The sequence below is a fragment of the Pan troglodytes genome, chromosome 2 (genome assembly GCF_028858775.2).
Source record: "Pan troglodytes isolate AG18354 chromosome 2, NHGRI_mPanTro3-v2.0_pri, whole genome shotgun sequence".
Classification (NCBI taxonomy): domain Eukaryota; kingdom Metazoa; phylum Chordata; class Mammalia; order Primates; family Hominidae; genus Pan; species Pan troglodytes.
In genome coordinates this window covers 153,471,886-153,497,139 of record NC_086015.1, presented here as the reverse complement: position 1 = coordinate 153,497,139, position 25,254 = coordinate 153,471,886, and the positions used below count along the sequence as shown (strand labels likewise).

General features: G+C 37.2%; 1 long non-coding RNA gene across 2 annotated transcripts in view; it reads left to right on the top strand.

Annotated features, from left to right (window-relative positions):
- LOC107970808 (uncharacterized) overlaps positions 1-25,254 on the top strand; it is a 58,295-nt gene that overhangs the window by 22,192 nt on the left and 10,849 nt on the right. For both annotated transcript variants that reach the window (XR_008547139.1, XR_010155838.1), the window contains exons 2-3: positions 4,977-5,113; positions 14,108-14,182. This is a non-coding gene — a long non-coding RNA (uncharacterized LOC107970808). The remainder of the gene's footprint in view (positions 1-4,976; positions 5,114-14,107; positions 14,183-25,254) is intronic.

The window sequence follows — 25,254 nt, the reverse complement described above, 5'->3', positions numbered from 1 at the left end:
GTATGTGGAAACAGTTTGACGGACAAACTCCATAAGGACAAAAGTGTATCACTTATCAATCACCTTCAGCAACCAAACTGGGCGTTCAGAACAGCCCTTGTTAAGTAACCATATAGGTGAGGCAGCACAGGAGATTCAAACAAAATCAAATACGAAGAGACTGAAATAATGCTTTCTGAGAACTGATATTCCCAAGTTGGCATACAGATCTAGTTAGACACAAAGCCATTCTCTTTCCCATAAATTCAGGGAATACTAGGCTAAACCAAAAGCCTGTCTTATTTTAGTTGATTGGACTAAAATAAAAAGGGGGCTCTCTAAAAGTAAAAGGAGACAAAACGAAAAGACTTCACAAGTATAGTTAGAGAATTTACAGCAGGAAGCAGCAGTTCGTTTTTCCTTCCGACTTACAGCCTGTGACTGATGACTAGTTAGTGAGTAAGCAAGTATAGAGTAAGTGTAAGGAAATGATAATCATTTCTTATCAATACTGATAATCGTATCAGTTTAATAGTAAGCAAGTGTGCTTTGTGTTGGCAAGACTCTAATTCAAAGTAGTATTTCTACAATATGGACCTTGGGATTACTTTTAGCACATTCACCACCTTGTAAGCAAGACTTTGGCCTTCTTCATGGCACAGATATTTACTGGGCAATACCTTGCAGCACACACTAGGCACTGGAGATAAAGAAATCAAGGAGGTAGCCACTGCCTTGTGGAAGGGCGGTTTCGTCATGCCAGCACAACCTAAGGGAAGCTCAGAAATTCCATCCTCAATGGCTTTTTTCCCCGAAAAGCGTAATACATACAGTAGTTCCCCCTTATTTGTGGTTTGTTACCTGTCGTCAATTGAGGACAAAAAAAATCAAATGGAGAATTCCAGAAATAAACAATTTATAAATTTTAAATTGCCCATTGTTTTGTGGTGATGAAATCTCTCACCGTTCGACTCAGCCCTGCATGGGACATGAATCATCCCTTTGTCTAGGGCATCCATATCCACACTGGATATGCTACCTGCCTGTGGGTCACTTAGTAGCCATGTTGGTGATCAGATGGACTGTTATGGTATTGCAGTGCTTGTGTTCAAGTAACTCTTATGCTTCTTAATAATGACCTCAAATTGCAAGAGTAGAGATGCTGGCATATTGTTATAATTGTTCTACATTATTATTCATTACTGTTGATTTCTTACTGTGGCTAATTTATCAATTAAACTTCATAATAGGTATTAATGTATATGAAAAACATGGTACATATAGAATTTATATCTGCAGTTTCTGGTATCCACTGAGGGTCTTGGAACATATTCCCCACAGATAACAGGAGATTACTGTATATTGGTTGATTTGAATGGATTTCCTTCCCCCACCTTGCCACCTGATTCCACCACAGCCTCTTCGAATAGACCCCATAATTCAGACATGATAATGTCATGGTCTCTAACATGACAGTATTTCTTTTAAAGACTTTTAAATGAGTCTATATGTTGGCAACAGCAATTTCATGTGCATTTTTCTTGATAAATTTTGATTAGCTAATGAAGTATAGCAATACCTAATATTTATAATACCTCCTAATTCAGCCTCACATAAAAATTTAAATTAAATATTTAACATAGCATGTTGTGGTTACTTTGAAATATTATGTGCTGAGGTAGGGCACTGATTTGTTTACTAAGCACTGACAAATATATTATGTTTTATTTACTCTCAGTATCACTTTATTGTTGCCTTCCTTCTACTTCAGTTATGTCTTAAAATAACTGTTCTGTACTTTAGCAATAACACATATAGCAGAAAATTTGGAAAACAAATAAAAACTCAAAAGAAACAGGAAAATAAGTTACCCCAAATCCTGTCACACGTGGGTGGCTTCCATTATGTTTGGCAAAGCCTTATAATGTTTTTTTCATGTATCTTATGTTGCTTGACAAAAATTGTATCACATTATATTTACAGCTTTGAGCCTGTTTTTCTCTTAACAACATATTGGGGGCTGTTTTCCCATGTCAGCAAAGATTCTGTTAAATGGCTGAATAGCATCAAAGTGTGTTATTCTTAAGCTGCTGCATGCTGCCTTGCCATGGGCCAGCGGAAATACAGCCCCAGAAGCAGTGGTTTTATCCAGACCAAGAAGCCATTCTTTGCATTCTCGGTGGAGGGTCCTCCCCTTAGGAATGTGGAGCTGATGATGCCAAGTGTGTCCTTGACCTTCTGGGCAGGATGGAGAGCTCTTCTATTTTCTCAGGCTTCTGCCTGATAAGGGTGATCAAACAGCAAGATTCAAGATTTATTACTCAGGAATCTAATTTATTTGCAGTTGTTTAGAGCTTTCACTGGTGTCCTGATCCTTTTATCCATTTGCTGCCTTGTTTTAGAAACTCATCTGTTGAAACCAATATCAATCAACAAAACCCCAGTTTGCACCCTATTTACAATTCTGAATCAGTTTCTTTTCTGTTTTAGTGTTTCTCTTCTTATGTGATTGCTCCTATAGTGGTCAATATAATTATATCATATTTGGCTAGTTGTTTAAAAATGTAACTCCAGTGGAAAATTTACCTCAAAATTTGACTGCGATATGTTCATGAATGGATGTATTTACCTATATCTATTATATTGTTATATATGTAATTTTTAATAATGCAAGCTCCAATATTTAAAAACATTTTTCTCTTGAATGTATCAGTTATAAAATTTCTGAAGTTATTAAATCCTGTGACGTGGCATCTTGATGCTTTTTTTTTTTTTTGAGATGGAGTCTTGCTCTATCACCCAGGCTAGAGTGCAGCAGTGGCATGATCTTGGGCTCACTGCAACCTCTGCCTCCTGGGTTCAAATAATTCTCCTGCCTCAGCCTCCCAAGTAGCTGGGATTACAGGTGCCCACTACCACCCCTGGCTAATTTTTGTATTTTTAGTAGAGATGGGGTTTCACCATGTTGGCCAGGCTGGTGTCGAACTCCTGACCTCAGGTGATCCACCCACCTCGGCCTCCCAAAGTGCTGGGATTACAGTCATGAGCCACCATGCCCAGCCAATGCATTTTAGATTCTAGGTTTTGGAAGTCCTAGAAAAGCTTATGGTAATAAAAAACAATACATTATTTCTAAACCATGACATAAAATAGTAATAATGAACAGTTCTGACGCTCATGCCAAGTGTGCTGTACTTGAGCACTTTTCATATTTTATTTCAATAAACTTCTTAAAACAACTCAAAAACAGTTACTATTATGGGCCCCATTACTGCAGACGAGGGAAACACAAGTGAGAATTTCTTAAAAGCCTAATTTTTCACTACCTTTTTCCTCTAAGAAGGTCAATATGAATCTCAGTGCCAATTGCTCCCCACTTAAAGTTAATAATGACACTATTAATAGCAATATGAGTCATCATTCATTGGGTGCATATCATGAGAAGCAGGTACTTTATAAATATTATTCCTAATCCTCACGTGGTAGGTTGTATTTGTAGCTACAATAATCTCTCCTTTCCACATGCTCCTTTGCAATGTGACCTAGCCAACCTCCCATCAAGAAGAGATTTTCTCCAACCCCTCCAATCTCCACTCCCTCAATTTCTCCACCCCATCCAATAAGGGTGGGCCCTATGACTGCTTTGATCAAGGGAATACAGCAGAAGTGACATTATGCCAGTTTCAAGACTCAGGCCTTATGATTTTACCTGCTTCCACTTCCTGCCTCACAGAATATTTGATATGGGGACCTAGCTACTGTGTAAGAAATGTGACTACTCTGGGACCACCGTGTCATGAGAAACCCAGGCTATATGGAAAGGCCCAAGAATAAGGGTCAGTAAACTATAGCCCATGGGCCAAATCTGGCTCATCACATTCTTTCTAGCTAAGAATGGCAGGGAGGGGCAGCCAAAAGAATAACAACAGTCTGCGATATGTAAAAAGTATATGAAACTTAAATAAAATTTTATTGAAACTGTCACACTCATTTGCTTACTTATTGTCTGTGGCTGCTTTCATGCTACAATGGCAGAGTTGAATAGCTGTGACAGACATCATAAGACCCTTGAAGCCTAAAATATTCACTATCTGGACCTTTACAGGAAAAGTCTGCAACCCCCCACCCTTAGAGGATAAGAGGGAGAGGCCAGGAAGCATCAAGGAGCTAATACATATAAATATATAAATATGCCATACATCTCAAACCTTCCACCTCTAGCCAACTCAACTGATGCCACGTGGAACACAGACAAATTACCCAGCTGAGCCCTTCCCAAATTCCTGATCAACAATAGCAAAAGCAAAATAAATGGCTGTTTTAAGGCATTAAGTTTTGAGTAATTTGTTACATAGCAAGAAATAACTGAAACACCTTACAACCACCCTACAAAGGAAGATGTTGTTATGCAAATATTTGGGTGAGGAAATGGAAGCTCAGAAAGATTAAATAACTTACTCAAGTTCACACAGCTGGCAAATAAGGAGCTCGGATTTCAACCCAGGTCCTTTCAATTCCTTAGCTTTATTTGTGATACAGTAGCCCCATAATATTCAGCCTTTACTCTATTGCAATACATTTTATGCCCATGTCAGTCTTCATTAACTCAATAAATGTGTACTGATAATTGTCACCACAGGAAAGCACTGCACTAAGCTTTGTGGGGAAACAAGAGATGTAATTTAGATGGAATCTGAAAATTTTACTTAACTTTTTACTTAGCTAAGAAGACCAAGGGTTATTATAATGTGATGATGGATGAAATATTATAAATTCAAATTTGACACATTTACTCTGAAGGTGGTGGCCTACAGAATCCCATTCTAGGTAATAAAACTTACAGGAAAGCTATTTGTTTGATCTTTATATCACAGTTCTAGGACTTTTTTTCAAGGAGCAAGTTGTCAGCAGTCACTGAAGAGATGGCTTGGAAGCTCATCCTGCCTACCCGCAAAGTCAGTTACACGTTAGTGTTTTACTTTGTTTTTTCATTTCAGATTAACTGTCCTCTTCCATGTTCAAACCATATGTAATTGTAATTGAATGGAAGTTAAACATCTGGAAACCGTTAGGATTGAATAGCAATGAAAGGCAGGAAGCACAAGACTATGGAAAGTGATTTTGAACAACCAGGGTAAGGAATATAAAGAAAACTATTTAAGCATATTCCAAGTTGTCTGCCATTATGATACACTCTAAAGGTCATTACTGGAGATAGTCACTCTGAAGTGAAGGCTGTCAACTAGGAACACAGCTAGATGAAATACAGTATGGTGAAAATGGAGGTAACTATGGGTTTAAAGGTCATTTCCTTGTTTATCAAGGGCCCTAGTTAGGTGTAGGCTGCTTGAGAGCCAAAATATGTAACCTTTATAATATTTGATAGTCAGTGGTTTGTTGGGACCGGTACATACCAGCTTACAATAACTGATTACATTTTTAGGAATTTTTGTGGGCCGATTGTTGAAATTTGCCATGGTAGGAGCACTTATACCATGGAATCTGGCAAATACAGTAAGTCAGAGCTCTTTTTTAAGAGAGCCAGTTCAGCAGCACACCATTAAGACAGAGTCAATTAAAAATGATTAGCCAGTAGTCCAAAATTCTTTAGAGTGTGTGATAAACTATAAGGCATTGATTACATTTATGCTCTTCAATAATTTTTAGTGACATGAGAAACAAATCTGGTAGCAAAACTATAGCTCCAGTACAGTCCCCAAAATGCTAAAACATATAGCTCTATATAGAAAATTATAAGAAAGAAAATACATCAGTGTCTTCACAGTGGTTATCTTTGGGTTGTAGATTTACAGGTAACTGTTGTTTCATGCATTATATCTTTCAAGTATTCTATAGGCATTGCTTTCTTAATTAAAAAACCCACTAAAAATAACATACCTAAGTATTAACCTTTTTAAATTTTGTGTACAGGAATGACAGAGGAAGGTTTACAGGAAGAAAGTTTGGAAGAGGACTTTCTCTTCTTAACTCATGCAGTCCTGTGAGAAAAGGGTTGAGGAGAAACCATTATGATTAAATTGGAGCTAGGAGTTCAGCTAGGGTCACAGAGGGAATGAGTAGAGAAGCAAAAGACAAATGAATAGAGAGAGGCAGGAAAAGGGAATACTAAAATAGGGATCAGAAATTGTATCCCTAGCAGCTATATTAAGAAGCCATGTCATAGTCATTTCACTTTTTGAGCATCAATTTTTTCATCTCCAGGGTGTGCAGGCCACACTAGAAAACAATGCACAAATTTCATTTTAATCAAGATGTTCTAAGTGAACTTCCTCTTAAGGGCAGCCAGCTCTCAGGGTGGGTGTGCAGCAGCATAAGACTCACCTGGCAAAGGAAAATAGAGGAATGTTTGCTGGAGAGGAAGGAAGGGAATTGTGCAAGATGAGAGTAGAGGGGTGTCCTTTAGTGAGGGTGCTGGAAGAAAACTGTCCTAATTGTGAAACCTCAATGGTAGTATCAAAGGGATGTTTGGGGACAAAAATATGGTTCCACTTTTGTTTTATTTTATATGTAGATAAAGAATCCTTGCTTCTCACAGACACATTTCTAACTTCTACCAAGGAATTTCTGAATGTAGTCTGTATGATGAGATCCCTGATTGTGTGTTATAATAACAAAATCAGGAGTCTTCATTAGAAGATTACTCTGAAACTAAATAAATTTTGTTTAGTAATGTTTTAAACACATCTTTTAAGGTCCAGATTATTTTCTAGGATCACATTATAAAAAAGATCTTAAAAATATAATAGAATTTTTTTTTTTGAGACGGGGTCTCATTTTGTCACCCAGGCTGGAGTGCAGTGGGTGATCCCTGCTCACTGTAGCTTCAACCTCTTCAACCTCAAGCGATCCTCTTGCTTCAACACTCCAAGTAGCTGGGATTACAGGCACCCACCACCAAGTCCAGCTAATTTTTGTATTTTTCACAGAGACGTGGTCTTACCATTTTACTCAGGCTGGTCTCGAACTCCTGAGCTCAAGTTGTCCACCCGCCTTGGTTTCCCAGAGTGCTAGGATTACAGGTGTGAGCCACAGCACCCAGCCTAGTAGAATTTTTATTAGTTGTTAACTCTGACACTAACCTAGTTAGAAAGAGGTAGAAACCAATGGCTCAGTATATTACTTTATCTGTGGGTTCCAATTATCTATACAAAGTTGTTGCTTATTTCTACAATAGTTTCATGGCTATTATAGTTATTCTCACTCATCTTGAAGAAAAAAAAATCCCCTGATGTGATAAAGTACAATGGTCCCAACTCACATATTTAAAACGTAATAAAAGTTTAAACTTTAATCGTTTTACAAAACTTGATTTAATGCATGCCATGTGTGCCTTTTTTTCAAGGAGATCTGTATTTTTCAAACGACTTTGTAAGTCAGTGTCATGTACACATATGATGTGGGAACTAAATGGTTATCTCCATTTTAATTGTATTTTTGAGACATTATAAGAAAAACATCAATGTTGCATTCCACTGGATCCCTCTTCCCAAACAGACCTGGATGAGTCTAGCTTTGCCCAGGACCGTGCACTTCCGTGTTATGTGGGGCTGGGTGTTGAGGACATCGACACATTTGTAACCAAACCAGTGAACCTCAGTGGGAACTGAGAGCCATGTCTCTGGAATGAGGGCCTCTCATTCCTTTGTTCTCGATATTTCCTGGCAACGTGTACACAAGCACATGCTATTAACAGATGGTAGAAGGCATAATTGGGATTTTTATCATAACATATCCCTCATGCTTCTACCATGCGCCAAAGAAGAAGAGATGCATGGACTAGCTAGCTTCGTCACAGCAGGACTAAAACCCCCTACTGTACTTCAAACCTCCCAAGACCCGAGTCCCTCCATGACAGATTCAACCACTCAGTTAGATGTGGTTTTCAGTCAGAAGTACAGAGCCAACTTTGGCAGACACGTTCATTCAGATTCCTTTTAAGATCAGTTGTTAATATGAGAGAGACTGGAGCCTAGTTTATCTGGTAAGTTGAGGCATACATCTGTGCTGCAGAGCTGAGGCCTATGGAATTGGCAGAGAGCCCTAAACTTTGTACAGACAACTGCGCCTCATAACCCACACAGATGAAAAGGTCTCCTTTGCTTAACCCCATAGCTATGTGCTGAGCAAGACAGAAAGAAAGCAGGAACAAGTATGGCAAAGAACTTAGCCAAAGAAGCTTAAGAGGATTATTTTTGATTTTTTGCTGTTGATGTTCAAATCTAGTGTGTGCCTTCTCAGTTCAAAATTGATTACCCAGGTCTGCTTTATAAAACCATACATACATAGTGCATATTTTTAAGAGAAAATTAATTCTTCATAATTTATAAGTCTCTAAAGAAGTACCATTCATAATGTTCGTATAACTCTTGTGCATTTATGCAGCTTGCATCATCCAAAGAATTTGAGGGGTTTTGTTAAAAGTATCTGCTGGCTGGGAATATTTTACATTACACCCAGGATGATTAAAATCGCAGGGCTATCCTTTGGGCACATGCCTGAGCATTGTAGTCAGTGAGGTTTATATTTAGTGGTCAGTGGCATAGCTAAAGAAGTACCTCAGAGAGCTTGAAATCTAACATGGTGGTGGTTATAGCTGGTGGAATCAGATGGTTGGGTTCAAATCTGACCCTTTCTCCTACCAGCTAAGTGACTTTGATCAACACACTCAACTTCTCTAAACCTTGCTTTCCTTATTTGTAAATAGGCATGAAAATATTATCATGGTGTTAATTATATCATTATAAAATATTTTAAAATATGTAAAAGAGATCATTATAAAATATATAAAATATCATAGGGTTGTGAATTTTAAATGAAGTAACATGTGAAAGTACTTACCATAATACCTGTTGCATAATATGTGCTAAATAAACATTAGCTATTATTTATACAAAGTGATAAACAGGGCTACATAATTTTCTGGCCCCACAGCAAAATGAAAATGTGGGACCCTTTGTTCAGAAAGCAATGCAAAAAAAAAAAAAAAGTGCTGTTAAAGGTACTTAAAAAAAGCTTTTTATTCTCTTTCGTGCTCTCTCTCGGCTTGTGATGGTGGTGTTGTATTTAATTACTAGACTTTAGTTTTTAGAGCAATTTCAGATTTACAAAAAAAAAAAAAGAAAAGAAAAAATAAGAAAGTGGAACTCCCTCCAGGTTTCCACTATTGTTAACATCTTGCATTAGTGTGGTACATTTGTTATACCTGACAAACCAATATAGACACATAGTTACTAACTAAAATCCATAGTTTATATTAGAGTTCACTCTTAATGTGTATAGTTCTACATGTTTTGAAAAATGCATAATGTCATATATCTACCATTACAGTGTCATACAGAATATTTTCACTGATCAAAAATATCCTTTGATAACTGGCTAATCATATGCAGAAAAATGAAACTGGATCCCTATCTTTCACCATATACAAAAATTAACTCAAGATGAATTAAAGACTTAATTGTAAGACCTTAAACTATAAAAATCTTAGAAGAAAACTTTGGAAACACCATTCTGGACATAGCTTTGGGAAAGAATTGATGACTACATCCTCAAAAGCAATTGCAAGAAAAACAAAAATTGACAAGTGGGACCTGGTTAAACTAAAGGGCTTCTGTACAGCAAAAGAAACTATCAACAGAGTAAACAGGCAACCTGCAGAATGAGAGAAAATATTCACACATATGCATTCAACAAAGATCTAATACCTGGAGTCTTTAAGGAACTTAAAGAGTTGAACAAACAAAAAACAACTCCATTAAAAAATGGGCAAAAGACATGAACAAACACTTATCAAAAGATGACATACAAGTCACTAACAAACATGAAAAAATGCTTATCATCACTAATCATCAGAGAAATGCAAATCAAAACCACAATGAGATACCATCTCATACCAGTGGGAATAACTATTATTAAAATGTCAAAAAACAACAGATGTTGTTGTTGAGATTGTAGAGAAAGGGAAAGCTTATAAACTGTTGGTGGGAATGTAAATTAGTTCAGACACTATGGAAAGCAGTTTGGAGATTTCTCAAAGAACTTAAAACAGAACTACCATTTGATCTAGTAATCCCATCACTGGGTGTATATCCAAAAGAACACAAATCATTCTACCAAAGGGACACTTAATACTTGCATGTTCACTGCAGCACTATTCACAATAGCAAAGACATAGAACCAACCTACGTGCACATCAATGAAGGGTTGGATAAAGGAAATGTGGTACATATACACCATGGAATACTACACACTCATAAAATAGAACAAAATTGCCTGGCCAACGTGGTGAAACCCCATCTCAACTAAAAATACAAAAAAAAAAAAAAATTAGCTGGGCATGGTGGCAGGTGCCTGTAATCCCAGCGATTCAGGAGGCTGAGGCAGGAAAATCACTTGAACCTGGGAGGCAGAGGTTGCAGTGAGCGGAGATCGTGCCATTGCACTCCAGCCTGGGTGACAAGAGTGAGACTCTGTCTCCAAAGGAAAAAAAAAAGAAAAAGAAAGAAAGGAACAAAATTGTGGTCTTTGCAGCAACATGGATGGAGCTGGAGGCCATTATCCTAAGCAAATTAATGCAGGAACAGAAAACCGAATACCACATGTTCTCACTTATAAGTGGGAGCAAAACATCGAGAACTCATGGACGTAAAGGTGGCAACAATAGACACTGGAGACTATTAGAGAGTTGAGGAGGGGTTGAAAAACTAACAGTTGGGTACTATTCTGTATCTGGGTGACGGGATCATTTGTACCCCCAACTTCAGCATCATGCAATATAACCAGGTAACAAACTTGCACATGTACCTCCTGAGTCTAAAATAAAAGTTGGAGCTGGGCGTGTTGGCTCACGCTTGTAATCCTGCCACTTTGGGAGGCTGAGAGGGTGGATTACTTGAGTCCAGGAGTTTGAGACTAGCCTGGGTAACGCTGGCAAAACCTCGTCTCAACAAAAAAGTACAAAAACCTTAGCTGGGCATGGTGGGCACACCTGTAGTCCCAGCTACTACTGAGGCTGAGTTGGGAGGATCAATTGAGCCCAGGAGATGGAGGTTGCAGTAAGTCAAGATTGCACCACTGCACTGCAGCCTGGGTGACAGAGGGAGACCCTGACTCAAAAAAAAAAAAAAAAAAAAAGTTGAAAAAAAAAGAAGATTCCTTGTGCTTCGCTTTTGCATCCTTTCCCCACTATTTCCCCCAATCCCTGGAAACCACTGATCTTTTAATTGTCTCTATAGTTTTGCCTTTTCAGATGTCATATAGTTGGAATTACATAATATGTAGCTTTTTCAGACTAGCTTCTTTTACTTAGCAATATGAATTTAAGCTTTCTCTTCCATGATTTTTTATGGCTTGATAGCTTATTTTTATTGCCAAATTTCATTGTATGGATATGCCACAGTTTATTCATTCATCTACCAAAAGACATCTTGGTTACTTCCAATTTTTGACAACTGTGAATAAATTTGCTGTAAACATTCATGTGCAGTTCTTTTGTGTGTGGGCATAAGTTTTTAACTCATTTTGATTTTAGCCATTCTAATAGGTATGTGGTGGTATCTCATTTTTGTTTTAATCTGCAAATTTGTAACAGCATATGATGTGGAACATTTTTTCATATGCTTACTTGCCAGCTGTATATCGTCTTTGCAGAGGTGTCTGTTCAGATCTTTTGCTCTCTTTCTAATTAGATTGTTTGTTTTTTGTTGTTGAGTTTTAAGAGTTCTTTGTATATCCTGGGTAACAGTCCTTCCTCAGATATGTCCTTTGCAAATATTTTTTCTCAGTCTGTGCCTTATCTTTTCATCATCTTAATGAAATTTTTCACAGAGCAGACATGTTTTATTGTAATGAAATCCAACATCAATGTTGTCTTCTAGAAGTTTTATAGTTTTACATTTAGGTTTGTTATCCATTCTAAGTTAATTTTTGTGTAGTATAAGGTTAGATTCTATATTCATTTTTTGCATGTGGATGATTAATTGTTCCAGTATCATTTATTGAAAATACTATCCTTTCCCCAGTGAATTAACTTAGCTTTGTCAAAGATCAGTTGACAATACTGTGTAGGTCTTTTTCCAGATTCTCTATTCTGTTCCTGTGCTCTATTTGTCTATTCCTTCACCAATACCACATTGTCTTGCTTACTGCAGTTTGTAGTAACTCTTGAGGAAGTATAGTGTCAATCCTCTGACTTTATTCTTCTTCAATATTTTGTTGGTTATTCTGGGTCTTTTGCCTCCCTATGTAAACTTCAGAATCAGTTTGTTGGTCACCACAAAGTAACTTTCTGGACTACTTTATTGAAATTGCATTGAATCTGTAGATCAACTTGGGAAGAACTGATATTTTAACAACATTGAGTCTTCTTATCCATGAACATGGAATATCTCTTCATTTATTAGTAATCTACTTTGATTTCTTTCATTAGAGTTTTGTAGTTTTCTTCTTGTACCCATGAGATCTTATAGATATTTTGTTAAATTCATACATAAATATTTTGTCTTTTATTTGCTATTTAATGTTGTTCTGAGCTTAAAAATTAAAATGTAAATTTTACCATTCATCTCCTATCATGCAATTCCAGTTTTAAGTGCAAACATAAAACATTTAATTCATATGTAGAATCACCAGAATTACACAGTGGAAAATCTGTACAGAATGTATGTCTGTGAAAACAGCCCAGCTGGTAAATGAGAAGTGGTGGAGATGCAGGTAGTACAGCTGATCACAGAAGGATGTTAACTAACTAGAGAACAAAGAATACTTCAGCTGGAAAGGAAATAATGTTGATCTCTAGTTCAAGAAACAAGGTCCCAAATGAAAAGTGGCCAGGGTCACACAGGTAAAGAGTGATGAGAACCTCTCTTACCATCCAAGCAGCATTGTTGAAATTCACTATGTGATATTAGTTCAGGTTTCTTATATACTGGATTTCAGTTCTGCTGACATTCAAAATTTTATTGAGCTTGACTAGATACTTCCGGGAATATTCAGATATACACACTGTGAGTCCAAGTAGAATCCCAAAGCAGTTACAACTGTCACAGATGTAGCAATACCTTTGGCCCCAAAACTTGTTGAAGGAGAGACTGAATTAGAACTAGTCACACTGACATGTTTTTAATATTAGGCATTGATTTCTGCTGGGAAATATAAGAGGCATCTTCCTTCATGGGGGAGAAAAGTGACGGGTGTGTATGTGTTCTTGGCAGGAGCTTTTGCCATCTGAGCCAGGCTCAGATGGGGAGAACATCAGATTCAGAAGAGACCTCAGGGATAAACTCATTCAGTGGCTTTTAAACTGTGTTCTAGGGATCCACACACATTTCATTACATTTATTTTATTATTTGAAAAACTAAGTTAAAAAAGGCTTACTACTCAAATGTGTTACAGATCAAGGCTTGATGTGGTAGAAATCACAGATCATGATAATCTTCAAATGTCTCATGAGGAAATGCTATACACAGTAACTTATGAAAGAGGTATACTACTTTTATCTGTGCTGTGCATTGGGGAGCCATACAAGACTTCATTTTACAAAAGGATTCCCTTGCATAAAGTTAAGTTTGAAAACCACTGATCTATTCATCCCCCTCCAAATAAGCCTCTAAGAACTGTTGATAGATTCATAATACATGTTTAACAAATTTCAGCCATCATTATTTCCTACAGATAGAGAAATTGAGGCCTAGGTTGACTAAATGACTTCCCCAACACATCCAGATATTTAGCAGCAAAGCCAGAATTTTACCTGTGTCTTAACTCCTAGATCATTTTTCCTTTCACTCTATTGCAACCTCCAGATTCCATCCCCAACAAAACAGCTATGATATTAAGTCTTCCAGGCATAGGCTGTATTTACTGTCCCTTTGATCTATCCTTTTCTTAGTCCTGGGAGCCAAGAGGGGAAAAGAGAGAGAGAGAGAGAGAGAGATCTCACCAGAGGACTCACCAAGATGTTCTTATTTTGACATCTTTAACGTTGAAAAGGGACAAAAAAGTGACAATCCTGCTTTTAAATGTTTATCCCATTTTCCTTATAAAAACACTTATATGTGGCAGACCATGTATCCTAAATTTTGATCAGAAATGTGATCTTTCTTTCAGTGGTCCCAAAGATAACCAATTGTTTAGATCCTAGAGGAAAGGGAAGAACCCACATCTACCATGAATGAATAAATGGTGAGTTCTGACCATCATCCTCCAACTCTTTTTTTTTTTTCCCAACTCTACAAACTGTGGCACTACACACAAATTTATGGTATCCACAAACCCCACTTTTGAAAACTTTTGTCACTTATGCAGCCTGTTCTGAAGATACTTTCAAACCATTCCTTCTCCCTCCTTCTCCCATTCTCTATACATCGACATACCCTTGTCTATGCCTGTCTTTCTAGTCTTTGAACACCTCCAAATTCAGGCTTAGAGCAACAAATGAGTAAATGAGGAAAAAATTAAAGCCCTAAACCTCTTTACAAAGGCTTAAATGTATGATTAGAATATTATTGTAATATCTACATGGCAAATAATAGGAACTCAATAAATACTTGAATTAATAAATTTGTTTTACATATTTTTACTGAATATTTCTTATTTTCTGCCTACATGTTGAAGTGATTGTTGAAAAGTACACAGATTGATAAAATGAATAACTCAGTAAGCAAAGCTGCCTTTATAGGGAGGTTCGGCCCATGCCCCACAACACTAGGCTACTTACTGGTGGGTTTTAGTGATGGTGATGAGTGAGTTACCTGAATTCAGCCATCTTTAACCTACTCCCCCTTGTGGTTAGTGTGAGACATTTTAAGGTGTCTGGTGTGGCTTTCACTCCTTTAACACTATGTTCTGACCTAGAGATAAAATAATTCACGGACAAAACCAAACTCAAAACCAAAACATTTTAAGAGCGGACTAGTCTAATGTGAATGCGGAAAGACCTAGAGAGCCAGGCCCTTTTCTCTTGATCTCTTTCTTTCCTAAGCAGCTCCTTCACCTTCATCAAGACTCAGCTCAGGACAAACCCCTTCCAGAAAGTTTGTTCTGGTTTCTTGCTCTGTGAGTTTGGGGCCTCACCTTGTGACTGCCTTTATCAAAGAGCCTATCACTCTGTGTCTCTGCTCACTAGGTGGGTATCCCCAATGGACTGTAAACAACCGGAGGTGGGGGCAGGAACTGTGTCTTGCATTTCTTTATTCCAAAATGTCTTCTTTTGCCAGCTATAGAGTAGATGTTCAGTAAATGTTTGTTGAAATAAATAAGTGGTTCTTGCCACTAAAAACTTTAGACAATTGGCATAATATCTCAGGTTGCAGTTTTCTCATTTATAATCTTAGAGATTAGGACTTTAAGTCCCTAAAGAGTCTGTGTGTCTGGAATTACATTTATTATCAAAATATTCTGTAAGAATTGGTCCCCTTTTGACTTTCAAGTTCTTTTATTTGGGGTCTTTTGAATATCTTTTTGGCTCTATAGAATTGTATGTCATGGTATGTTAATATTGGAGGTGGGAATGGAAAATAGCCCAGCAGTTACTAGCAAAGATGGCATTGAAGAGATTTCTTCATAAGTAATTGTCTGAATGATAATTTTCCAAAGAAAATCATACATTCCATATAGACCTCAAATAAGTTTTTACTTACATTTTTTATTCCATTTGAAGACATACCAGCTTGTGGAGAGGTCTAGAAGTATTTCTCCTCTTGGCTTGGAATTCCCAACATATCAAGTTTTAATAATATTTGACTCAGGACCACAAAGCATTATTTAGCAAATATACAGTTTGTGTTGAAGACATTTGAGGAAACCAGACCACAGGAAGAAAAATACTGCATGATCTCACTTATATACAAAATCTTTTCAAACACTGAATAAATAGAAATGGAGAGTATAATGGCGATTGGGGTGGGAGGATGGGGGAAATGGGCAGATGTAGGTTAAAGGGGACAAAGTTGCATATAGGATGAATTAGTGTAGAGATCTAATGAATAACATGAGGAAGACAGCTAAAAATATTACAAACTGGAAATTTGCTAAGAGAGATTTTAGGTGCTTTTACCACACACACAAAAGTAAGTATGTGAGAGGATAGATATGTTAGTTTACTTGACTATAGTAATCACTTTATTGTATGTGTGTATATCAAAACATTGTGCTGTACATCTTAAATATATACAATAAAGAAAGTGTTCAAGCTGCCCAAGATCTAGAAGACATCAGAGAGGATTGTATACAAGTCTGGCAGTGAGGCCAAGTGAGAATTCATTGTCTCATCCCATGTCTCTCTTTTGTTTTTGTGAGAATTTGGGTCCATCTGAGGCAGAGAGTGGTGTGCTCTAAGGATACTGAAAGCTGGAACTTTTGTTCTCCTAAAATAGGAAGCACTCAGAAGTGGGAATGTTTTCAAGAGACAGTCCTTTCAGAAATGAGGTAAAAAATTTTCAAATTAAAAGAAATTTTTGGAGGCCATGGAAAGAAACTGATATTTTTAATGAACCAAATTAGGACAGGAGGACTCTTCAACTGGTCAGAAAATAGATTTTAAGTAAAGGGAAGAAAAATAACTGTAGATATCAGGATGTTTGTTGTTAAGCAATAATTTTGGGGTGTGTATGTGTGTGGTGGTGTTGTTGTTGTTGTTTTTTGAGCCTTACTGCTAGTTTGTAAAGATGGACTTTTCGATTATAAAGAAAACTGCAGGCCAGGCATGGTGGCTCATGCCTGTAATCCCAGTGCTTTGGGAGGGCGAGGCGGGCGAATCACCTGAGGTCAAGAGTTCAAGACAAGCCTGACCAACATGGAGAAATCCCATCTCTACTAAAAAATACAATATTAGCCAGGCGTGGTGGCACGTGCTGTAATCCCAGCTACTTGGGAGGTTGAGGCAGGAGAATTGCTTGAACCCGGGAGGCAGAGGTTGAGGTGAGCCGAGATCGCACCATTGCACTCCAGTCTGGGCAACAAGAGCAAAACTACATCTCAAAAAAAAAAAAAAAAAAGAAAAAGAAAACTGCAGTTTGAAATGTAAAATGATCCTATAATGAGGCCTGAATTTGCCTTTACTGCAGTCTTTTCAGGAATATAGGCACAGGTTAATCTGTGTGTACAGGATTATGTTAGCCTCTGAGAGACTCTGGGAAAGGGTTGTCCTATTAAAGTCATAAAGGCTCTTCTTTTCCTTCAAAGCGTATTTTTTTTCTATGTAGAAAATCTACCAGAAAACCTTACCAAATTTCTCAGGATGGCAAAAAGAGTTATCTTAGATCTTCTATTCATGTTTGGGAATTCTAATAAACTGAATTCATGTTTATTTGTTTGTTTTGTTTTAAATTTTTGTGAGTACATCGTACATCTATATAGTTATAGGGTACATGAAATATTTTGATATAGGCATACAATGCATAATAATCACATCAGGGTAAATAGGATATCCATCATCTCAAGCATTTATCCTTCTTTGTGTTTCAAACCGTCCAATTATAGTCTTTTAGTTATTTTTAAATGTACAATAAATTATTGTTGATAGTAGTCACTCTGTCATGCTATCAAATACTAAATTTTATTCCTTCTATCTAATTATATTTTTGTACTCATTAACCATCCCCACTTACCCCTCACCCCCACTGCCAAACTATCCTTTTCAGTCTCTGGTAACCATCATTCTACTATCTCCATGAGTTCAATTGTTTTTATTTTTAAATCCCACAGATAAGTGAGAACATGCAAAAGTTTGTCTTTCTGTGCCTGGCTTATTTCACTTAACATAATGACCTCCAGTTCCATCCATGTTGTTGCAAATGACAGTATATTATTCTTTTTTACGGCTGAATAGTACTCCATTGTGTATATGTACATTTTCTTTATCCATTCATTTGTTGATGGATGCTTAGGTTGCTTTCAAATTTTAGGTATTGTAAACAGTGCTGCAACAAACGTAGAAGTGCAGACATCTTTTCAATATACTGATTTCCTTTCTTTTGGGTATATACCTAGCAGTGGGATTGCTGGATCATATCGTAGCTCTATTTTTAGTTTTTTGAGGAAACTCCAAACTGTTCTCCACGGTGATTGTACTAATTTACATTCCCACCAACAGTGTACAAGGGGTGCCTTTTCTCCACGTCCTTGCCAGCATTTGTTTTTGCCTGTCTTTGGATATAAGCCATTTTAACTTAGGTGAGATGATATCTCATTGTAGTTTTGATTTGCATTTCTGTGTTGATCAATGATGTTGAGCACCATTTCATATATCTGTTTGTCATTTGTATGTCTTCTTTTGAGAAATGTCTATTCAGATCTTTTCCCCATTTTAGAATAGGATTATTGGATTTTTTTCCCTATAGAGTTGTTTGAGCTCCCTATATATTCTGGGTGTTAATCCTTTGTCAGATGGGTAGCTTGCAAATATTTTCTCCCATGCTGTGGGTTGTCTGTTCACTTTGTTGATTGTTTCCTTTGCTGTGCAGAAGCTTTTTAGCTTGATGCGATTCCATTTGCCCATTTTTGCTTTGGTTGCCTGTGCTCATGGGGCATTACTCAAGAAATCTTTGTCCAGTCCAATGTCCAGGAGAGTTTCTCCAATGTTCTTTTTTTTTTCAGTAGTTTCATAGTTTTAGGTCTTATATGTAAGTCTGTAATCCATTTTAATTTGATTTATGTATATTGTGAGAGATAGGGATCTAGTTTCTGCATCTGGATATTCAGTTTTCCCAGCACTGCTTTTTGGAGAGACTGTCCTTTCCCCAGTGTATGTTCTTGGCACCTTTGTCAAAAATGAGTTCACTGTAGGTGTATAAATTTGTTTCTGGATTCTCTGTTCTGATCCATTGGTCTATGTGTCTGTTTTTGTGCCAGTCAGTACCATGCTGTTTTGGTTTCCATAGCTCTGTAGTATTATTTAAAGTCAGGTACTATGATTGCTCCAGTTTTGTTTGTTTTGCTCAGGATAGCTTTGGCTATTCTGGGTCTTTTGTGGTTGCATATAAATGTTAGGATTATTTTTTTCTATTTCTGTGAAGAATGTCATTGCTATTTTGATAGAGGCTGCATTGAATCTGCAGAATGCTTTGGATATATGGACATTTTAATAATATTGATTCTTGCAATCTATGAACATGAAATATCTTTTCATTTTTTGTGTATTCTCTTCAACTTCTTTTATCAGTGTTTTATAGTTTTCACTGTAGAGATCTTTCACTTCTTTGGTGAAGCTAATTCTCAGTTATTTTTTGTAGTTATTGTAAATGTGGTTACTTTCTTAAATTTTTTTCAGATTGTTTGCTGTTGGCATATAGAAATGCTACTAATTTTTGTATGTCGATTTTTTTATCCTGAAACTTTACCAAATTTATCAGTTTGAATAGTTTTTGTGTGTGTGTGTGGAGTCTTTAGGTTTTTCCAAATATAAGATTATATCATCTGCAAACAAGAATGATTTGACTTCTTCCTTTCCAATTTAGATGCCCTTTATATCTTTCTTGTTTGATTGCTCCATTTAGGACTTCTGGTACTATGCTGAATAACAGTGGTGAAAGTAGGCATCCTTGTCATGTTGCAGATCCTTGAGGAAAAGTTTTCAGTTTTCCTTCATTCAATATGATACTAGCTGTGGGTCTGTCCTATTTGGCTTTTATTGGGTTGAAGTATATTCCTTTATACCAATTTTTTGAAGGTTTTATTAATCATGAAAAGATATTAAATTTTATCAAATGCTTTTTCAGTATCAATTGAAATGATCATGTAATTTTTGTCTTTCATTCTGTTGATATGATATATCATCTTCATTAATTTGTGTAAGTTGAACCATCCTTGCATCCCTGGGATAAATTCAATTTAGTCATGATGAATGATCTTTTTAATGTGTTGTTGAATTCAGTTTGCTAGTATTTTGTTGAGGATTTTTGCATCAATGTTCATCAGGGATTTGGCCTGTGTTTTTCTTTTCTTTTTTTGATGTGTCTTTGTCTGGTTTGGTATCAGGGTAATACTGGCTTCATAGAATGAATTTGGAAGTATTCTGTCTTCTATTATGCAGAGTAGTTTCAGTAGAATTGGTGTTAGTTCTTTTTTAAATGTTTTATAAGGTTATCATTTTGTTTCTGAGCTCTAACAAATAATATAAGCTTGTTTACTTTGTGACAACAAAAATTTGTTTCTCTAGGAATGCATATGCATTCCCAATTTTTATGTCTGTTCCTAGAAAAATAACTGTGTATTCATATATCAGGGCCACTGGACTTTTTAAAAAAAAATAGAAAAACAGCCATAACTTTATTTTTAATTTGTGGGGCACTATTAATAAACCTAGTACATTTGTAGCACTACAGTGATGTTGAAGCAGGAAATTTCCCTGACCCCTCTGTGGGCAGGAACTGGAGTGCAGGCACTGGAACTAGTCAGCTGCTTCAGCACCGGCAGGGGCAAGCTCTACTCACTCGAACCCACAGTGCTTAACCCCTTGCTGAAGGGGGCATGCAGGTGAGGAGGTGCACGAGCTGGGGTGGGCGTTTTGGGGTGCCAGCAGAAACAAACTTTGTGCCGGTCCTGTGGCAGTGTCTTGAGGGTGCCCATGACCCCTGAAGCCCCAGAAGGAGTGTTATAGTCGGTGCTCTTTTAGCTTTGCCATCCATGGACAGCTTAAGTGTTAACAGCTCAGTAGAGGGTCAGTGTGACAGCCTTTTGCACCCACACCTGAGTTCTTTTCTGGCATCCAGGAAGAATGTTGCATACATGAATTAGAAGGATGGTCAATGTGGGGGATTTTATTGCCGATGAAGGTGGCTCTCAGCAGGAAGGGGAGCTGCAAAGGGGACGGATTAGGGGAAGGTAATCTTTCTCTGGAGTCTGGCTGGGGATGGCCAAACCCCTCTCCAAAGCTGTGCCATCAACCTGTCCCTCTGAAGTCAAGCTGCTTCTCTCCAACAGTAGTTTCTGACATCCAGCTGCATCTCCTCTTCTCCTGTCTCTCCCGGCTGAGCCTGGGGTTTTTATGGGCACAGGATGGGGGCAGGGGAGGCCATGGGTGGTTTTGGAAAAGGCAACATTCAAACGGGAAAACAGGGATGTACGTTCTCACTTTGGGCAATAGTTCCAGGCTTGAAGGTGAAGCCCTCGCTGGGGACCTGCCCTCTTCTGCCCAGAATTTTCCTGTCTCCTGTCCCTATCAATGTGAAAATTGGATTTGATTTAAAATGATTAAATATTAGTTAACAGAATCAAAAGTTTTTTGTCACTAGAAAGACTTAAAAAATAGACCCCCCATTGATCTATTTTTAGGCTTTGTGGTGACAGTCTGGCACTTAAGGGACATTCAATAAATATTTGTTGACTCATGATTGACAAGTGTCAATTTTGAGGCTAAAATGAAAAGTCCACTTAGAGTATAAGAAGTTTATATAACCTACCTTAACCACTGTAATGATTTTAGCTGAAGTTTTCATTTTTCTTCCTTCGTTTGGATTTCCTGACCTCTGAAAAGTGGAAGACAATTTTATGTTAACAAAAGTATCTCTAGGCCAGGCATGATGGTTCATGCCTGTAATCCCAGCACTTTGATGCCAAGCCAGGAGGATCACTTGAGCCCAGGAGTTTGAGACCAGCCTGGGCAATATAGCAAGACCGTCTCTCTACAAAAATTTTTTTTTAAATTAGCTGGGTATGGTGGCATATTCTTGTAGTCCCACCTATGCAGGAGGCTAAAGTAGGAGGATCACCTGAGCCTGGAGGTCAAGTCTGCAGTGAGCTGTGATCTTTCCATTGCAGTGCAGCCTGAGTGACAGAACAAGACCCTGTCACAAAAAACAAACAAATAAAAAAAAATCTGTAAAACCTCTAAAATAATGTGATGTCTGGGATTAGCTTCAAAACAACGAACAAGATGGGCTACGAGTTCATCACTGTTGAAGTTGAATGATTCATACATGGGGGTGCATTATATTATCCTCTACTTTTATATATATCTAAAACTTTTCAACATGTAAAGTTAAAAAAAGGATTTATAAGATGGAAATGTAGTTCCTGTGTCTTTCCCAAATATTAATTTCTCATTCTGGGTCCCTTACTTAAAAGAAAAATGGGGTTGGGGAAAGCATTTCCAGGCTCCAAAAATTTGATAGTATTGCTTATCTCCCTAATCGTAGGCCTCCTCTTTAGAAGCTTCTGGACAGGAATGAAAGCTTTTGGAAGCTTCCCAAGACTTATGGTTGAACAGCCTACTTTAGTTTCCATTACCTTCTTTTCTGGGTGGAGAAAAAAGCCCTTTAGGTTCAACAATTTACAGGGATGTGGCAGGGGAGGTGGTTTTCCATTGAGAACGAGATAATGGCAGCATTCCTTGCCTGAGAAAGGAGCTGTAAGGTGCTGTTGCCTCAGGGCACACTCCGGACAACTGAAAGCAGCTGTTGCGGACTGGGCTGGCTTTTAATTAATTATTTTGGTAATTGTGTTGGCAATTTTCCCTTTTCCTTAGTCTTTGAAAAAAAAAAAAAAGCAAACACATCTAACTGTTTACGTAACTACTAGAAGAAACACGAGGTTCTTAGCAACTGACCTAGTGTACCTTGACCGAATTGTATCATGTTTTATGGGCATGGACTGCCATATAATTTGTGAGTCTTTTTTGATCACTTGGGTTTTGCTGGTAATATTTCAACAAAGGGGAGGAGACATTCGGGGCTGTCTTTGCTCTTGCCTGGTGAGATGTTCTCACCCTGCTCCAGTATAATTGAGCCAATATGAGTTTTAATCTTTTTCCCCCATTAAGAAATGCTCAAATTTATATATAGAATACTGAAATCCAATATATATTTAAGAAGTTATCTCTAAGCAGTATAAAAGAAACCAAATACATTTGTAACACTACAATGATGTAAAAATTTGTTTTGTTTGACTTAAAATGATTAAATATTGGTTAACAGAGTCAATACTTTTTTATTGCTAGAAAGACAAAAAAACAAACCCTGGAGATTATTCTATCTGAAAGTTCTTATTTACACAGTAGAAGTTACTGATGCCCAGAAAAGCAGTGTGACTTGTCCATTATCACAGGTCCCTTTGAGAAAACTCAAGTTGCTTTTGCTCTCTCTGAAAAGCAGTTTTACAGGGCCTGACAAGAAAATTCACTCAGCACAGCCACAGTTCAAAAGTTAGTGAGCCATAGGAGCTATGGCAGAGTAGGAAAATGAATTTGCTGTCATCTGCTGTTTTATTTTATGCAAGACACATACCATGGAACCTCCAGCTTTAGGGTTCTCAGGGAGACAATGTAATGTAATGTTTCTGTTACAGAAAAAAATAGAGAAAACTCAGCCATAAAAGATCCAGTTCAAAAATTCAGTTAAGGTGCATTTGGGAAATCAAAATATCCTTCTCATATTCAAAGAAAATAATTGCTGTTAAAGTCAATTTGGGGGAAGTCTGCTTTTAATAATACTTTCTTTAGAGAATAGTCACTCAAAAAATTGAGAAAACAGATTCAGCTTCAAGTCAAATATTCTCTATGCACTCTACTGATAAGACAGAAATTGGGGGCAGGGGGAGTCTTTTAGAAAAGAATCAGTAAATGGAAAATATATTACCAAGTGAAATGCATCTAACATTTTATTTCTCCTGAAAGAATATTTATAAGAATTAACTTTACTCTGTGTATGAAGTGTATATTATTTATAGCTATTTAAAGCTACTAAAAGAAAATTGAAAAAGGCAATTTAAAAGTGTTTACATTCTCTTAACCTTTTTCATTTTGACTTATTCCAACCACTGCCACCATACATAGAAACTTTCCCATTCTAAAGGAGACAGAGACCACTTTGTAGAACAAAAGTGGCTTTGAACACTTATCTTGTGGTCTTGGGAGAGTGGAGAAAAGAGGGGGGAAGGGGAGGAAAGTAAGGAGGGTAGAAGAAAGGACTCCTTTCTAACAAACCTTTTAAGAGCAATATTCTTAGAAATATTTAACTCCTATAAACTTTGCCTCACATATTTGCCAAGTGCTAACAAAACAAAACAAAACAGTAAAGGAGACAGTAATAATAGTGGGCTATATAGGTGGAAGGAAGACAACAAAGATAACTCCAGGAAAGGAACAATGCCTGTGCACTGACCCTGGGGAAGGAAGCAGGGGCATATACGTCTGGACCCTTGAGTTGCGAAGCACTTGACCTTCAGTTCCTCTGTGGATGATGTAAAATAAAGAGCATCCCCCACTTATTTTAATTCCAGTTAACCTAAGTGCATGAAACTTGAGAACTGGGTCATCTGTTCCACTTAGTGCTAATGAGAAATTTTGAACTGAGTAATTTCACATGTATGAGCTGGATTATCTATCAAAACGATTTCCTGAAAAAATTGGATAGTGATATACTGTGAATATTATTTATACATAATACTATTGACATACCGCAGATATTATTTTAAAGGGTCTCAGAACTTTTCTTTGCTCATGATCTACTGTAAGAAATACATTTGATATCACAACACACATATGCAAACATGTAAATCTAAATTACTGAAATGGAAGTTTCATTTAAAAAATACTTTTCCGGCTGGGTGAGGTGGCTGATGCCCGCAATCCCAGCACTTTGGGAGGCCAAGGTGGGCAGATCACCTGTCGGGAGTTCAAAACCAGCCTGACCAACATGGAGAAACGCAATCTCTACTAAAAATACAAAAATTAGCCGGGCGAGGTGGCATATGCCTGTAATCCCAGCTACTTGGGAGGCTGAGGCAGGAGAATCCCTTGAACCCGGGAGGCGGAGGTTGCAGTGAGCTGAGATCGCACCATTGCACTCCAGCCTGGGCAACAAGAATGAAACTCCATCTCAAAAAAAAAAAAAAACCCAACAAAAAAATACTTCTTCTTAGTAGGCATGATGCATTCTGATATTTTTCCATTTCACTGTATTATTTTTTTTTTAATTCTGGGTTCTAATCCATTAAATTGATTTTACCGCCTACAAAAGAATTGAGACTCAGAGTATGAGTCAACATCACAAACATAAACAAATCAGGGTGCTGATTGTACTCGAGAATAATATGAAATTCAAGTATATTTTATTGGAAACAAACAAGTCTGGTAGAATCCAGAAGTTATCAAATTTATGTTTTATTTGTCATAATGTAAAACTTCAAATTTTTCAGAATCAGATATTTTTCCAATTAACATGTGGCTTATGCTGGTAAAAGACGATTTGGCAGCATAGCTCTTTTAAATACTAGACATTTTGCAATGAGAAGAATAGTGATTTCTCAGTTCTGGGGGC